The sequence below is a fragment of the Macaca nemestrina genome, chromosome 3 (genome assembly GCF_043159975.1).
Source record: "Macaca nemestrina isolate mMacNem1 chromosome 3, mMacNem.hap1, whole genome shotgun sequence".
Taxonomy (NCBI): Eukaryota; Metazoa; Chordata; class Mammalia; order Primates; family Cercopithecidae; genus Macaca; species Macaca nemestrina.
The window spans coordinates 30,690,996-30,709,145 of record NC_092127.1 but is presented as its reverse complement, the minus strand read 5'-3'; the positions used below and the strand labels follow the sequence as shown (position 1 = coordinate 30,709,145).

At 40.1% G+C, this 18,150-nt stretch overlaps 1 protein-coding gene and 1 pseudogene across 1 annotated transcript in view; one reads left to right on the top strand and one right to left on the bottom strand.

Annotated features, from left to right (window-relative positions):
* The window catches only part of SPMIP2 (sperm microtubule inner protein 2), a 132,677-nt gene that overhangs the window by 95,107 nt on the left and 19,420 nt on the right, over positions 1-18,150 (bottom strand). The window lies entirely within an intron of this gene.
* LOC105488642 (proteasome activator complex subunit 2 pseudogene) lies at positions 8,644-9,362 on the top strand (annotated as a pseudogene).

Sequence of the window (18,150 nt, the reverse complement as noted above, 5' to 3'; positions counted from 1 at the left end):
GATTGTACACAGGAAGTGTCATGGTGCCAAAGAGATGAAAGAGATCAGATTTCATTTCACTCTATAAAAGAAGGACATTTTTTCTTCCACAAAAGAGGGCTTTAAATCTCCTTCCCATTATCAAGGTAGACAGAAAAATACTCCTCTTTAAAGAGAACACAGCTACTAGAAATGCTAACCATTCAGCTAACACGGTCAGAAAGGCAGCTCAAACTACCATTCCCCAGGATGTAAAAGGCAAAAATAAGATTTTAGTGAAAAGATAGTGGTGCCCAAGATGGCCGAATAGGAACAGCTCCAGCCTCCAGCTCCCAGCGTGAGCGACACAGAAGACGGGTGATTTCTGCATTTTCAACTGAGAAGCTACATACCCAGTGCAAAGAAACTAAAAATCTTGAAAAAAGAATGGAAGAATGGATAACTAGAATAATCAATGCAGAGAAGGCCATAAACGAACTGACAGAGATAAAAACCATGACGCGAGAACTACGTGACAAATGCACAAGCTTCAGTAATCGACTTGATCAACTGGAAGAAAGAGTATCAATGATTGAAGATCAAATGAATGAAATGAAGCGAGACGAGAAGTCTACAGAAAAAAAAGGAAAAAGAAATGAACAAACCCTCCAAGAAATATGGGTTTATGTGAAAAGACCAAATCTACGTCTGATTGGCGTGCCTGAAACTGAGGGGGAAAATGGAATCAAGTTGGAAAACACTTTTCAGGAGATCATCCAGGAGGACTTCCCCAACCTAGTAAGGCAGGCCAACATTCAAATTCAGGAAATACAAAGAACGCCACAAAGATATTCCTCAAGAAGAGCAACTCCAAGACACATACTTGTCAGATTCACCAAAGTTGAAATGAAGGAAAAAATGTTAAGGGCAGCCAGAGAGAAAGGTCTGGTTACCCACAAAGGGAAGCCCATCAGACTAACAGCAGATCTCTCGGCAGAAACTCTACAAGCCAGAAGAGAGTGGGGGCCGATATTCAACATTCTTAAAGAAAAGAATTTTCAACCCAGAATTTCATATCCAGCCAAACTAAGTTTCAAGAGTGAAGGAGAAATAAAATCCTTTACAGACAAGAAAATGCTTAGAGATTTTGTCACCACCAGGCCTGCCCTATAAGAGATCCTGAAGGAAGCACTAAACATGGAAAGGAATAACCGGTACCAGCCATTGCAAAAACATGCCAAAATGTAAAGTCCATTGATGCTAGGAAGAAACTGCATCAACTAACGAGCAAAATAACCAGCTAATATCATAATGACAGGATCAAGTTCACACATAACAATATTAACTTTAAATGTAAATGGACTAAATGCTCCAATTAAAAGACACAGACTGGCAACTTGGATAAAGAGTCAAGACCCATCAGTTTGCACAGAGACCCATCTCTCATGCAGAGACACACATACGCTCAAAATAAAGGGATGGAGGAAGATCTACCACGCAAATGGAAAACAAAAAAAAGCAGGGGTTGCAATACTAGTCTCTGATAAAACAAACTTTAAACCATCAAAGATCAAAAGAGACAAAGAAGGCCATTATATAATGGTAGAGAGATCAATTCATCAGGAAGAGCTAACTATCCTAAATATATATGCACCCAATACAGGAGCACCCAGATTCATAAAGCAAGTCCTTAGAGACTTACAAAGAGACTTAGACTCCCACACAATAAATGGGAGACTTCAACACCCCACTGTCAACATTAGACAGATCAACGAGACAGAAAGTTAACAAGGATATCCAGGAATTGAACTCAACTCTGCACCAAGCGGACCTAATAGACATCTACAGAACTCTCCACCCCAAATCAACAGAATATACATTCTTCTCAGCACCACGTCGCACTTATTCCAAAATTGACCACATAGTTGGAAGTAAAGCACTCCTCAGCAAATGTACAAGAACAGAAATTATAACAAACTGTCTCTCCGACCACAGTGCAATCAAACTAGAACTCAGGACTAAGAAACTCAATCAAAACCACTCAACTACATGGAAACTGAACAACCTGCTCCTGAATGACTACTGGGTACATAACGAAATGAAGGCAGAAATAAATATGTCCTTTGAAACCAATGAGAACAAAGATACAACATACCAGAATCTCTGGGACACATTTAAAGCAGTGTGTAGAGGGAAATTTATAGCACTAAATGCCCATAAGAGAAAGCAGGAAAGATCTAAAATTGACACCCTAACATCACAAAAGAACTAGAGAAGCAAGAGCAAACACATTCAAAAGCTAGCAGAAGGTAAGAAATAACTAAGATCAGAGCAGAATTGAAGGAGATAGAGACATAAAAAACCCTCCAAAAAAAATCAATGAATCCAGGAGCTGGTTTTTTTGAAAAGATCAACAAAATTGATAGACTGCTAGCAAGACTAATAAAGAAGAAAAGAGAGAAGAATCAAATAGATGCAATAAAAAATGATAAAGGGGATATCACCACCAACCCCACAGAAATACAAACTACCATCAGAGAATACTATAAACACCTCTACGCAAATAAACTAGAAAACCTAAAAGAAATGGATAATTTCCTAGACACTTACACTCTCCCAAGACTAAACCAGGAAGAAGTTGAATCCCTGAATAGACCCACAACAGGCTCTGAAATTGAGGCAATAATTAATAGCCTACCAACAAAAAAAAGTCCAGGACCAGATGGATTCACAGCAGAATTCTACCAAGGGTACAAGGAGGAGCTGGTACCATTCCTTCTGAAACTATTCCAATCAATAGAAAAAGAGGGAATCCTCCCTAACTCATTTTATGAGGCCAACATCATCCTGATACCAAAGCCTGGCAGAGACACAACAAAAAAAGAGAATTTTAGACCAATATCCCTGATGAACATCAATGCAAAAATCCTCAATAAAATACTGGCAAACCGAATCCAGCAGCACATCAAAAAGTTTATCCATCATGATCCAGTGGGATTCATCCCTGGGATGCAAGGCTGGTTCAACATACGCAAATCAATAAACGTAATCCAGCATATAAACAGAACCAAAGACAAAAACCACACGATTTTCTCAATAGATGCAGAAAAGACCTTTGACAAAATTCAACAGCCCTTCATGCTAAAAACTCTCAATAAATTCGGTATTGATGGAATGTATCTCAAAATAATAAGAGCTATTTATGACAAACCCACAGCCAATATCATACTGAATGGGCAAAAACTGGAAGCATTCCCTTTGAAAACTGGCACAAGACAGGGATGCCCTCTCTCACCACTCCTATTCAACATAGTGTTGGAAGTTCTGGCTAGGGCAATCAGGCAAGAGAAAGAAATCAAGGGTATTCAGTTAGGAAAAGAAGTCAAATTGTCCCTGTTTGCAGATGACATGATTGTATATTTAGCAAACCCCATTGTCTCAGCCCAAAATCTCCTTAAGCTGATAAGAAACTTCAGCAAAGTCTCAGGATACAAAATCAATGCGCAAAAATCACAAGCATTCTTATACACCAGTAACAGACAGAGAGCCAAATCATGAATGAACTCCCATTCACAATAGCTTCAAAGAGAATAAAATACCTAGGAATCCAACTTACAAGGGATGTAAAGGACCTCTTCAAGGAGAACTACAAACCACTGCTCAGTGAAATAAAAGAGGACACAAACAAATGGAAGAACATACCATGCTCATGGAAAGAAAGAATCAATATTGTGAAAATGGCCATACTGCCCAAGGTAATTTATAGATTCAATGCCATCCCCATTAAGCTACCAATGACTATTTTCACATAATTGGAAAAAACTTTAAAGTTCATATGGAACCAAAAAAGAGCCCGCATTGCCAAGACAATCCTAAGCCAAAAGGACAAAGCTGGAGGCATCACGCTACCTGACTTCAAACTATAGTACAAGGCTACAGTAACCAAAACAGCATAGTACTGGTACCAAAAACAGAGATATAGACCAATGGAACAGAACAGAGCCCTCAGAAATAATACCACACATCTACAGCCATCTGATCTTTGACAAACCTGACAAAAACAAGAAATGGGGAAAGGATTCCCTATTTAATAAATGGTGCTGGGAAAATTGGCTAGCCATAAGTAGAAAGCTGAAACTGGATGCTTTCCTTACTCCTTATACAAAAATTAATTCAAGATGGATTAGAGATGTAAATGTTAGACCTAAAGCCATAAAAACCCTAGAAGAAAATCTAGGTAATACCATTCAGGACATAGGCATGGGCAAGGACTTCATGTCTAAAACACCAAAAGCAATGGCAACAAAAGTCAAAATTGACAAACGGGATCTAATTAAATTAAAGAGCTTCTGCACAGCAAAAGAAACTACCACCAGAGTGAACAGGCAACCTACATGATGGGAGAAAATTCTTGCAATCTACTCATCTGACAAAGGGCTAATATCCAGAACCTACAAAGAATTAAAAAATTTACAAGGAAAAAGCAAACAACCCCGTCAAAAAGTGGGCAAAGGATATGAACAGACGCTTCTCAAAAGAAGACATTCATACAGCCAACAGACACATGAAAAAATGCTCATCATCACTGGCCATCAGAGAAATGCAAATCAAAACCACAATGAGATACCATCTCACACCAGTTAGAATGGCAATCATTAAAAAATCAGAAAACAATAGGTGCTGGAGAGGATGTGGAGAAATAGGAACACTTTTACACTGTTGGTGGGACTGTAAACTAGTTCAACCATTGTGGAAAACAGTGTGGCGATTCCTCAAGGATCTAGAACTAGAAATACCATTTGACCCAGCCATCCCATTACTGGGTGTATACCCAAAGGATTATAAATCATGCTGCTATAAAGACACATGCACATGTATGTTTACTGCAGCACTATTCACAATAGCAAAGACTTGGAACCAACCCAAATGTTCATCAGTGACAGACTAGATTAAGAAAATGTGGCACATATGCACCATGGAATACTATGCAGCCATAAAAAGGATGAGTTTGTGTCCTTTGTAGGGACATGGATGCATCTGGAAACCATCATTCTCAGCAAACTATTGCAAGAACAGAAAACCAAACACCACATGTTCTCACTCATAGGTGGGAATTGAACAATGAGATCACTTGGATACAGGAAGGGGAACATCACACACTGGGGCCTGTCGTGGGGTGGGGAGAGTGGGGAGGGATAGCATTAGGACATATACCTAATGTAAATGACAAGTTAATGGGTATAGCACACCAACATGGCACATATATACACATGTAACAAACCTGCACGTTGTGCACATGTACCCTAGAACTAAAGTATAATAATACAAAAATTTAAAAAAAAGATTTTAGTGAAAAAAAAAATTAGTGAAAAAGTTTAATGAAAATTTAGTGAAAAAATAAATAAATAAAGGCTCTGTGAATGCTGATGGGGACAAGAACATTCTAACCTAGACCAGATAAGAAAATGCTGGACACAGAAAAGGAACTTAGACTTATCCACAGACTTTTGACGAGTCATCACCAGCAGAGTCCATTTTGGGTTCTTTTGTTGTTGTTTTGTTTTATCTTTTGAGATGGGGTCTTACTGTTACCCAGGCTGGAGCACAGTGGTGCAGTCTTGGCTCACTGCAACCTCTACCTCCCGGGCTCAAGTGATCCTTCCACCTCTGCCTCCCAAGTAGCTGGGACCACAGGTGTGTGCCAACACACCTGGCTAATTTTTTGTTCCTTTTTTGGTAGAGATAGGGTTTTGCCATGTTGCCCAGGCCGAGCTGAGTCCATTTTGAAGAGGAACTAGAGATTATCTGAAGCTATTCTGTGTTCTTTTTTTTATTTATTTATTTTTGAGATGGAGCCTTGCTCTGTTGCCCAGGCTGGAGTGCAGTGGCACGATCTCGGCTCACTGCAACCTCCGCCTCCCAGGTTCAACCGATTCTCCCGCTTCAGCCCGAGTAGCTGTGATTACAGGCCCACAGCACCACGCCCTACTAATTTTTGTATTTCTAGTAGAGACGGGATTTTGCCATGGTGGCCAGGCTTATCTCGAACTCCTGACCTCAGGTAATCCGCCTGCCTTGGCCTCCCAAAGTGCTGGGATTACAGGCATGATGTATTCATTAGTTTTTTGTTAAATGTGAAAATAATCAAGAGCCACTCTATGAGTTCCTAGATTCCTAGCCTGGGTAGACTCTACCTGATTATAAATAATAATGGGAATTCTGGCACCTAACATGGTTGTTCTATTTTTGCACTGGGTCACAATTTCAACAAATTTACTCACTTTTATTTATACACAGTAAGTTGCAAGCTGTTTTCTACCATAATTAATTCATTATTATTCATCCTATTAATTATATGATCTGATATTAAAGCTACCAGGTCAAGAGTGGTTTTTTTGTTTGTTTTGTTTTGTTTCATTTTTTTGAGATGGAGTTTTGCTCTTGTTGCCCAGGCTGTTTAATTAATACTCTCTTCCAGAAACTTAGCTTAAAAAAGACCATCAGCTGGGCACAGTGGCTCATGCCTGTAATCCCAGCCCTTTGGGAGGCTGAGGCAAGTGGATCATGAGGTCAGGAGTTCGAGATCAACCTGACCAACATGGTGAAACCCTGTCTCTACTAAAAATACAAAAATCAGCCAGGCATGGTTGTACAAGCCTGTAATCCCAGCTACTCAAGAAGCTGAGGCAGGAGAATCCCTTGAACCCAGGAGGCAGAAGTTACAGAGAGCTGAGATTGCGCCATTGCACTCCATCCTGGGTGACACAGTGTGACTCTGTCTCAAAAAAAAAAAAAAAGTCAACCAGCCTGGCCAACATGGTGAAACCCCATCTCTACTAAAAAATACAAAAATTAGCCGGGCGTGGTGGTGGGCGTCTATAATCCCAGCTACTCGGGAGGATGGGGCAGGATAATTGCTTAAACCTGGGAGGCGGAGGTTGCAGTGAGCCAAGATCACACCATTGCACTCCAGCCTGGGGAACAAGAGTGAAACTCCATCTCAAAACAAAACAAAACAATAACAACAACAACAAAAAAACCATCAACTAGCGTGTTTGGATATATGGATGTTCCAAGATAATATTAATCTGTGTTTTAACAAGTCTACAACTATACTTTCCGATGGAGCAGCCACTAGCCACATGTGTTATTGTGGCTAGTCCAAACTGAGATGTGCTATAAGTCGAAAGTACACACCAGATTTGACATACTTAGTACAAAAGAAAGAATGTAAAACATTTTGTTAATAACTTTCAATATTGATTTCATATTAAAGTGATAACTATTTGGATTTATTGGATTAAACAAAATACATTATTAAAGTTATTTTTACCTGTTTTAATTTTTTAAGAGGGAGTTTCACTCTGTTGCTCAGGCTGGAGGGCAGTGGCACAATCTTGGCTCACTGCAACCTCCATTTCCCAGGTTCGAGTGATTCTCCTGCCTTAGCCTCCTGAGTAGCTGGGACTACGGGCGTGCACCACCACGCCCAGCTAATTTTTGTATTTTTAGTAGAGACAGGGTTTCGCCATGTTGGCCAGGCTGGTCTTGAACTTCTGACTTCAAGTGATCCGCCTGCCTTGGCCTCCCAAATGCTGGGATTACAGGCATGAGCCACCGCGCCTGACCCTCTTTTAATTTTTTAATGTGGCTATTAGAAAATGTTCAATTATGTATGTGGTTCGAATTATGTTTCTGTTGAATAGTGTTGGTCTGAAGTTTAGAAACTTGTGAAATTCTACAGTAATTAAAGCTGGTGGATAATTATAACTGTGGCTCATTAAGATTTGGAAAACTTGTTGCAATATTTGTTAAAGAGGGAGAGGTTTTTAGTGTACATAACTGGCTGAAGAGTCAGACAGAAGCAGTATAGAAGGGTCATTCAGAAGTCCAAAGTGAAACCAATTTGAGCAACCATGTTTATGCAAGATGAAAAGCTAGTGGCTTTAACCTGTGGGAAAATGTACCACACCCTGCCAATGCAATGTAAAGTTCGACTTGTTACTCATCCCTGAAACCTGCCCCCCAGCTTTCTATAGCTAATTGCTCACAGTTGGATCCCTTTTAAAGTGAGATTACACTCCCTACAGGATATGTTGTACATGCTGACATCCAAGTTTCCAAGGTTTTCATTCAACCTAATACTCATTTTTGGTCATATTACAGCTTTGAACAAAATAGTGAACAAGAAAAAGCTGAATTGAAGATGATACTAAGTGGTGACAGATAGAAATGCCAAGGATGCATCCTGGTTGTATCAAAGAGATACAAAAGAAACTTAAAAACAGAGGTTTTAAAGTCAGAGCAATCACAAATTGCCAATAACTTACTAATAATACATAAATTTAAAACATGTCAAACACAGGTAGGACAACCTCAGGGAAGCATAGAAATCGGGGAGTCAAAGTGGCAAGCATTGAGAATGTCCACCCACCACAAATGAGGGCTGAAGTTCCTCTCTTTGAGAGGCAAAGCTCAAAAGAGAAGGGTTAGGATTGGTAAAGTTATTACAGTTTAACGCCATTAAGCCAATGGCTAACATTGTTTTCCCTAGAATGCCGGTGTTGTTCTAATATTGTTCTGTGAAAGTTTTGATGCCGGCAGTATTTTCTTCTAAAATGTATTTAAAATATATTTAAGAAGATGGTAATTAGGAGGCCAGAGATCTAGCAATTGAAGCAGCATATGGCCAAGCCGTGTGGGGTGTGTCTGACAGGGGAGGCCTGTAAACAGGTGGAGATCTTCAGGCACAATCTTTTCCAGGAGGCTGAGGAATTCCTCTATAGATTCTTGCCACAGAAAATAATATACCTGAATCAGCTCTTGCAAGAGTACTCCCTCAATGTGGCTGACCTGACTTCCCTCCGGGCCCCACTGGACATCCCATCCCAGGCCCTCCACCCGAGGATGATGAGATGGAAACAGATAAGCAGGAGATGAAAGAAGTTCCTAAGTGTGGATTTCTCCCTAGGAGTGAGAAGGTCCTGTTCCTGCTTGTCCTGGTTAAGCCAGAAGTCTGGAGTCTCAAAGATAAATGCATTCTGGTGATCACATGGATCCAGCACCTGATCCACAAGATTGAAGATAGAAATGATTTTGGGGTAGCAATCCAGGAGAAGGTGCTGGAGAGGGTGAATGCCATCAAGACCAAAGTGGAAGCTTTCCAGACAACCATTTCCAAGTACTTCTTAGAACGTCGGGATGCTGTGGCCAAGGTCTCCAAGGAGACTCATGTAATGGACTACCGGGCCTCGGTGCACCAGTGAGATGAGGCAGCCTATGGGGAGCTCAGGGCCATGGTGCTAGACCTCAGGACCTTCTATGCTGAGGTTTATCATATCAGCAGCAGCAACATGCAGAAAATTGTCAACACAAAGGGTGAAGAGAAGCCATCTATGCACTGAACCCAGGACTAGAAGGAAAATAAATGACCTATATGTTGTGTGGGGAAAAAAAAGAATATGATAATTACATAATAACAATGTAGTTATCAGTAAAGTGTCTTTAAGAAATGGTATATTTCACCTGGCACAGTGGCATGCACCTGTAGTCCCAGCTACTTGGGAGGCTGGGCTGGGAGGATTTCTTGAGCCTAGGAGCTCAAGTCCTGCCTGGGCAACATACTGAGAACTCTTTCTAAAATAAGTAGATACAGTACGAAATTTTTAAAAAGAAATGCTACATGTGAGGTTTCCAGGACATTACCTATGAGATCATCTGATACATGCCAGCCTCTTTCACATACACATTGATACCTCAGTATCATACACCTGTTACTGGGACTCAGTTTTTTTTATCTGTAAGGTGGGGGATAACATATCTACATCACAGACTTTTGTAAGAATTGAGACAATTCGGTCGGGCGCGGTGGCTCATGCCTATAATCCCAGCACTTTGGGAGGCCGGGGCGGGTGGATCACCTGAGGTCAGGGGTTCGAGACAAGCACATGGTGAAACCCCATCTCTATTAAAAATGCAAAAATTAGCCAGATGTGGTGGCGCACGCCTATAATCCCAGCCACTCAGGAGGTTGAGGCAGGAGAATTGCTTGAACCCGGGAGGCAGAGGTTGCAGTGAGCCAAGATCGTGCCACTGCACTCCTGCCTGGGTGACAGAACGAGACTCCATCTCAAAAGAAAAAAAAAAATTGAGATAATTCATGTAAAGAATTATGACAGTGCCCATTTGAAGCAGTTGGTAAATGTTAGATGATGATGAACTAGTATTGTACATATATTTAATGATCACTATGTTCATTTTCATGTTATAATTTTAATACACATTTATAAAGTGGATCAGATGTTGACTATTCTTAAATAATTAGTAAATAAAACAATATTGCATTGTCTTCTTTAATCCAGGAATACAATTTATTTCATGAATTCCATTCTTGTTAAGCCTTTTTAACACATTATAATTGAAAAAATATTGCTGTGGTTATGTAGCCAGGACTCAAGAAGCACTCAGTAAAACCATGAATGAAGTGAATTTGAGAAACACTGCATTAGACATTCGATCATTCAATATTTTCATTCTGCTTTGAGTCTATAGCAGTGGTTTACTGGGGTCTCAAGAGAAAAAGCTATGGTTTTAGCATTTACCAGGTTCTGTGGTGTAAACATTTCCAACATGGTCAATGCCAAACTATTGCGTGATGTCACACAATAATGTAGAAAGAGATGATAATAATTGGTTCTCTCAAGAAGGTACAAACAGCCTCCCACACACCACTCACATAAATACTTTGCATGATTATAGCATGGCTTCTCATACAGTGTTCATTCATTCATTATACCAATGGTTCTGCAAATGTGATCCCCTGACCAACAGCACAAGCATCATTGGGGAACTTTTGAAAAATGCAAAATCTCAGGGCCCATCTCATATCTCCTAAGAAAGAAACCATGAAAATGAGGCTTAGCAATCTGTCTTAACAAACCCTCCAAGTGATTTTGATGCATAATGTTTGAGGACTCCTGCCCTATGCTCTTGCTGTTGTTTCTGAAGGGGAAGAAGTGCCAAGTAACTTCTAACATTTATTAATTAGTATCCCAAGACTAGCCATGTTGGTGTTTTCATTCTTTAAAGCATCTAATTATGGACTCTGAAATTGCAATTTATATATTCCTAGAATCAACAAAGGACACAAAGCTGCTGCTCTTTTGCATAGAAAGGTAATTTTATCTTCAAATGTCCCCATGTTTCAGTTGCTATTGAGAGGCTCCAATAAGGGTTAGTTCAGAGTTCTACTGGCTTGGCTCAGTGATTCATGCCTGCAATCCTAGCACTTTGGGAGGCTATGGCAGGCAGATCCCTTGAGCCCAGGGGTTTGAGACTAGCCTGGACAACATGGCAAAACCTCATCTCTGTTAAAAAAAAAAAAAAAAATGCAAAATTACAAAAGTTAACCAGACACAGTGGTGCACACCTGTAGTCCCAGCCACTTGGGAGGCTGAGGTGGGCGGATCACTTGAGTCCAGGAGTCTGGGAGGTCAAAGCTGCAGTGAGTTGTGATTGCACCATTGTGCTCCAGCCTGGATGACAGAGGAGACTTTGTCACAAAAATAAATAAATAAATAAATAAATAAATAAATAAATAAATAAAAACAAAAAACAAAAACTACTGCTTGTGATTTCTGGTTGCTTCTGCAGCAGAGACCATGGGCAAAATCCCTATGCTGAAATAAATATGTGCCCTGATACATTAGCGGGCATGTTGTTAACTACTTTGTATGGTTGGTTGGTTGGTTGGTTGGTTGAAAATCACATAAATACAGCCCTAAATTCAGTCATACTATACACAGTATTGGCAGAGATACATGGTTTCCAGTATGTTCTAAGGGAGCTTTGGATTGGTGCAGCCTTCAGAGGTCAGCAGGTACGACCTTGCACTCTGTGTGGGGCTCCCCTTCACAGCACATGTTCCTCCAACTGACAAAATATTTCCAGTAACAAAAGCACATTCTATTTTTGGACAGGTCTAATTATTCTTCCATACATTGAACTAAAATCTGCCTTCCTGTAACAGTCACACAGTAGTCTGAATTCTGAATTCTGGTAAAGAATCCCTGTCTCATTTAAATAGCCCATCAGATCCCAGGAAAGGCTCACTCTAGGCTCTTTTACAAATTAGGCCTCCCCACTTCTTTCAGGCATTCATGTAACAACATTCCCAGGCTCTGAACCACCCTGCCTCTTGATGCTCTTCAATTTATTAACATCTGGCTTAAAATGTGGCATGCATAACCAAAAATAATGCTACCATGTGGCCCAATTGGGGCAGCGTTTGTTTCTGGAACACAGCTCTCTGTTAATGCAGCCTGTTATTGTGTCAGCTTTGTTGGCAACTGAGCTAACCTCTGGGCATATCTCCAGTCTGCAGTCAGCTCCATGCTCCACACCAACCTGTTGCATAATGTCTTACCTATCCTCTACTTGGACTGTTGATTTTTAAACTCTAAGTGCAAGCTTCATATTTAGTCCTATTAAATTATAACTTTGTGAGTTTCAGCCCCAATTCTAAAATAGTAGCATCTTTTACAGTCCAAATTGTCATTGAATTTTACTGTCTCTTTTTCCTAGGTTTATATGTTCAGCAAATGTAACGACATGACTTCTCTCTTTGTATAAAATCCTGAGGCAACTGTTGAACAAAACAGAGCCAATTCCTGTTCTTCTCCCTCACTCAATTATTCACCTCAAAGCTTAAAACTAGAATAAAATGTCCAAGTGAAGTGCCAGTTAAATATTGACTTTCACTTGCCAATTTTACTTCAATCTGTCTTTTGTCTAAAGTAGCCTGAAAAATGAAAATGTAATCATTGTAAATAATTCTTAGGGATCATTTAGAATGCCTAACGGGTATTAAATATTTGAAATATAAATCCCCATTCTTTGATGTGTGTCGAAGGAGGTAGTTAAAGAATAGTATAGAGTAATTAAAAGCTTTTATCATGATCTTGGATTAATTGAAGTATTTAGAGAGTGGTGATGCCATACTGAAAACCACTATTACAAAATTTAGGGGTTTGCAATTTTCTTTGGGTTAATTAATGCTTATAAAAATTATTCTGGCCAGGCATGGTGGCTCACGCCTGTAATCCCAGCACTTTGGGAGGCCAAGGCAGGGTGGATCACTTGAGTTTGGGAGTTCAAGAACAGCCTGACTAACATGGAGAAACCCTGTCTCTACTAAAAATACAAAAATTAGCCGGGCATGGTGGCACGCACATGCCTGTAATCCCAGCTACTCGGGAGGGTGAGGCAGGAGAATCCTTTGAACCTGGGAGGCGGAGGTTGTGTTGAGCCGAGATTGCGCCATTGTACTCCAGCCGGGGCAACAAGAGTGAAACTCTGTCTCAAAAAAAAAAAAAAAAAAATTATTCCAGCTGGGCGCGGTGGCTTACGCCTGTAATCCCAGCACTCTGGGAGGCTAAGGTGGGTGGGTTACCTGAGGTAAGGAGTTCGAGACCAGCCTCGCCAACATGGTGAAACCCCGTCTCTATTAAAAAAAATGCAAAAATTAGCCAGGCGTGGTGGTGTGCACCTGTAATCCCAGCTACTCAGGAGGCTGAGGCAGGAGAATCACTTGAACCCAGAAGGCAGAGGTTGCAGTGAGCCAAGATTGCACCATTGCACTCCAGCCTGGGTGACAGAGCAAGACTCCGTCTCAAAAAAAAAAAAAAAAATTGTTCCTCAAATGGCTTCTTAAAGCTATAAAAATTGAAAATAATTATAAAGAACAACTTTAAAGCCAAGAACAGTAGTTCCAGGACTTGGAAGGCTGAGGTAGGAGGATCACTTGAGCCCAGGAGTTCAAGATCAACCAGGGCAACATGGTGAGACCCTACCTCTATTAAAACAAAATTTTAAGATAATGTTACTTAGCAGAGTGTTGGCACTTAGAGATCATGGGCTATGTGAAGAAATATATTCCTAAACTTAATTTATGAGCTACATGATTACATGAAATGGGGAGTTGAAAACAAATAACATCATGACCGAAAAAACCACAATTCAATTCAGGGGGTGTGGGCTGAGATGATATCTGATCTGATATCTTCACAGCACCCAGAGAGGAAAGATCAGAAAATGTGTTTTCAATAGACATGGTGAGAACACTGCTAGGGAAATAGTGGCAGCATTTTTAACATGAATAACCTTAGCTAACCTAGCACCACAGGATGTTGAAATTTTTTTTTTTTTTTTTTTTTTGAGAGGATCTCATTCTGTCATCCATGCTGGAGTGCAGTGGTGCCATCACGGCTCACTGCAGCCTTGATCTCGTGGGCTCAAATGATCCTCCCACCTCAGCCTCCCGAGTAGCTGGGACTACAGGTGCTCAACACCATGCCCAGCTAAATTTTTTTGATTTTTGTGAAGACGAAGTTTCACCATGTTACTCAGGCTGGTCTCGAACTCCCGGGTTCAAGTGATCCTCCCACTTTGGCCTCCCGAATTGCAGGGATTACAGGCATGAGCCACTGCGCCTGGCCAATTTTTGATCAAGTTATGCTAATACAGAATAGCACTGAGGATCCTGCTTATTTAGATTTCCACTTCAAAAGTAGTGTTGTGTATTTGTTGCATCACTGCTTACGGGAAAGCAAATTAACTTTACGGGCTCGAATATGTTGTCGACAGTCCCACGTCTACAATCATTCCCCAGTGGCCACAGGTTCTTCACAGTGACCAGAGTATATTGAAATGTTTTAAAAATGAGAAATATAGCGAAATAGGAATGCTGTGTGTTGCTGGTGAAAATGTAAAATGGTGCAGCTGCTGCAGGAAAAGGTGTGATGATTCCTCAAAAACTTAGAGAAATACCATGAGATCCAGCCATCCCAGTTCTGGGTATGTACTCAAAAGAAGTGAAAGCAGGGACTCAGATATTTGTTCATGCATGTTCATAGCATCATTACTCACAATAGCCAAGAGGTTCAGAGGCCACTCAAGTGTGGTGTATATGTATGAGTTCCCTAGGGCTGCCAATAAGAAAATACCGCAGACTGGGTGGCTTAAACAACAGAAATTTATCTTCTCACAGTTCTGGAGCCTGAAATCTAAAATCAAGGTGCTGTGAGGGTTGGTGACTGGTGAGCCCCTCTTCCTGGCTGGTAGGGGCCCACCTTCCTGTCATGTCCTCAAATGGCTTTTCCTCTGTGCAGGTGAAGGCAGAGACGAAGCCCTGATGCCCCTTCCTCTTCTTATAAGGATACCAGTTTTATCAGATTATTTTAGTACCTCATTTAACCTCGGTTACCTTCGAAAGGGCTGGCCTCCAACTATAGTCACACTGAAGGGTTGGGCTTCAACATATGAATTGGGGGGGTGGGGATAAAAATTCAGATCATAACAACATAGAATGCAATATTATTTAGTCTTAAAAAGGAATGAAATTGAGACACATGCTGTGATATAAATGAAGCTTGAGGACATATTACTAAGTCCAATAAGCCAGTCCCAAAAACACAAATACTGCATGATTTCACTTAATGAGGTTCTGAGTAAGTTTATCAGGACAGAGGATAGAGTAGTAGTTGCCAGAGGCTAGGGGAAGGGGAGAATGGAGAGTGAGTGTTTATAGGTACAGAGGTTCAGTTTTACAGGATGAAAAGATTCTGGAGATGGAAGAGGTGATAGTTACAAGCAATGTGAATATACTTAATGTCACAGGACTGTCCACTTTAGAATAGTTAAAAGACAAATTCTGTTATGTTTATGATAGAAAAGAATGAGAAAAGCACTCTGACATTAAACCACTCTTGTTTTAATATGCAGCCCAGGGCCAGGTGTGGTGTCTCACGCCTGTAATCACAGCACTTAGGGAGGCCAAAGTGGGCGGATCACAAGGTCAGGAAATGGAGACCAGCCTGACCAACATGGCGAGCTCCATCTCTACTAAAAATACAAAAATTAGCTGGGCGTGGTGGCTGGCACCTGTAGTCCCAGCTACTCGGGAGGCTGAGGCAGGAGAATCGCTTGAACCCAGGAGGCGGAGGTTGTAGTGAGCTGAGATCGCACCACTGCACTCCAGGCTGGGCGACAGGGCGAGACTCTGTCTCAGAAAAAACTGCAGCCCCAAATGGCACTCACTGTAGGTGGATGTATTCCTCCTGAAACAAATTTAAACACACACACTTACCGTGCTGCCGTGATGTGCTGTCAGTCTCTCAGTCACTAGCCTAAAAGTCTGCATTTCATGCTTTTTCTCTATATTAGCTTTTCCAATGTGTCAGATGGGTATTTCATCATTTATGTCAGGGGTTCCAATCTTTTGGCTTCCCTGGGTTCATTGGAAGAAGAATTGTTTCAGGCCACACAGAAAATACACTAACACTAACCATAGCTGATGAGCTAAAAAAAAAAAAATAATAATAATAATAGTAATAATTCATGTTTTAAGAAAGCTTACAAATTTGTATTGGGTCTCATTCAAACCTGTTCTGGGCTGCACGCAGCCCGTGGGCCACTGGTTGGACAAGCTTAATTTACATCTACATTTCCATAACTCGTAAATTTTCATTATGCATTGCAACTTAATTTTTTCCACGTGTTATAATTACAGTGATGGTAATAAAATTATATTTTTACTGAATTACAGGAAAATCAGTTTTGGGGTTTCCTAAGTCCTGCAAGACTGTAAATAATTTAACAATATCATCAGATGTTAACTGAGGATAAACTAGCGGAATTGGAAACTCCCAGATTTATTTTGCCTCTGTCTCTTTCCCTTCCTTGGCTAATATACAAATGCAAGCAACGCCTGCATCCTAACACACAGTAAATATTTGTGAAAAAGTGAATATATGTCTGTATTTGCATGTTATGAAAACAATTCCTTTACTGAAGGAAAGGAAAAATCCAGTGCCTCATGCAAACCAGTCATGTGCAGATCTCTAAGCACCACATTTTAGGATAGCATTACATTACTGTAGGAATAGTTCAGTTTTTAAAATACAGATAATAAGTTTTCATTTGGAAAGAATTATTTTCAGGTGCAGCAACGCATTTAGAAATAAAATTTAATTCAATATCACTTTATCCCTTTTGAAAAGCAAAAACAAGAAAAGTTGGTGCAACTTTCTGAGCGTCTGTCCTAATGTCTTTGCACATGTCATATAAAAGTTTCAAGATTTGCTAGATCAAGAAAAGAGAAATAGCCTATTTTATTACAAAAAAGAGAATTGGAACAAAGAAATTTGGCTTTTTACAATGGTTCGCTTTGTAATTTGTATATAAATATGAATATATCGCTTCTCGGCATTTTGGCTAAGATAAAGTATAAATATGAATAATACACATTCAAATGCTGACAAAAGATTAAAAACCTAGAATCTTGTGCACTTAGAATGATTAATGATTATAGCTGTTTAAAATTTATAGTAAGTGCTTAGTATATGTGTGATATTGTGTTGATGGATGAGGAGGTGGCAGAAAGAGAGAAATGTTGGCCCAGTACTCAGAAAGCTTATAATGTAGCAGAGTCTTATGCACTGAATAACTAGAGCAAAGCTGGGTGACGCTGCCTTTCACTGAAAAAGAAATTCAGAGAAGGGTGTGGTCAGTCTGTAGTAGTCATGGAAAATGTGGTCCTGAGCAGGAATTAGACTGATGACGTCAATACACAAGTTTTAAAAATTAGAATTCATAATTTTAAAAAATACAAGTATATAATCAAATACTTGTGAAATGTGGGGATGGGAATCTGTTAAATTTTCCTGTTCTCTGTGTAAGAGACACGCAATGTGAAGCAGATTTCAAAAATCACTGCCAATCTCTGTTAATCAGACCATTATGACATCTTATTGATCCATATTAAAAACTTCATAGTTTTCCACCCACTTCAAAAGCTGATTTCTCCTTACAACAGATGAAGAACTTAAAGCTATAACCATGGGCTAATTAGCTGAACTCCCTTTAGCCCACTTATTATTCTACTGTTCACAAATGAAAACATAACACTACTTTTGCTCCATCAGGTGTTACTTTTTCATGTTAATTATTATTGGAGAAAATCCAGCAATCTAAAAATTACAGATCGTTTTCTAGCTCCCAATTTTCTAGTTAACAAAAAGAAAAGGGGATTAAGTTGGTTATTTATTTATTTTCCCTTCTCTCTTAGGGAGGCTTTCTAGATGGCCATCTTTGCTATTTTATTTTTCAACCTTTTCTTTGGTAACCCCTTGTGGT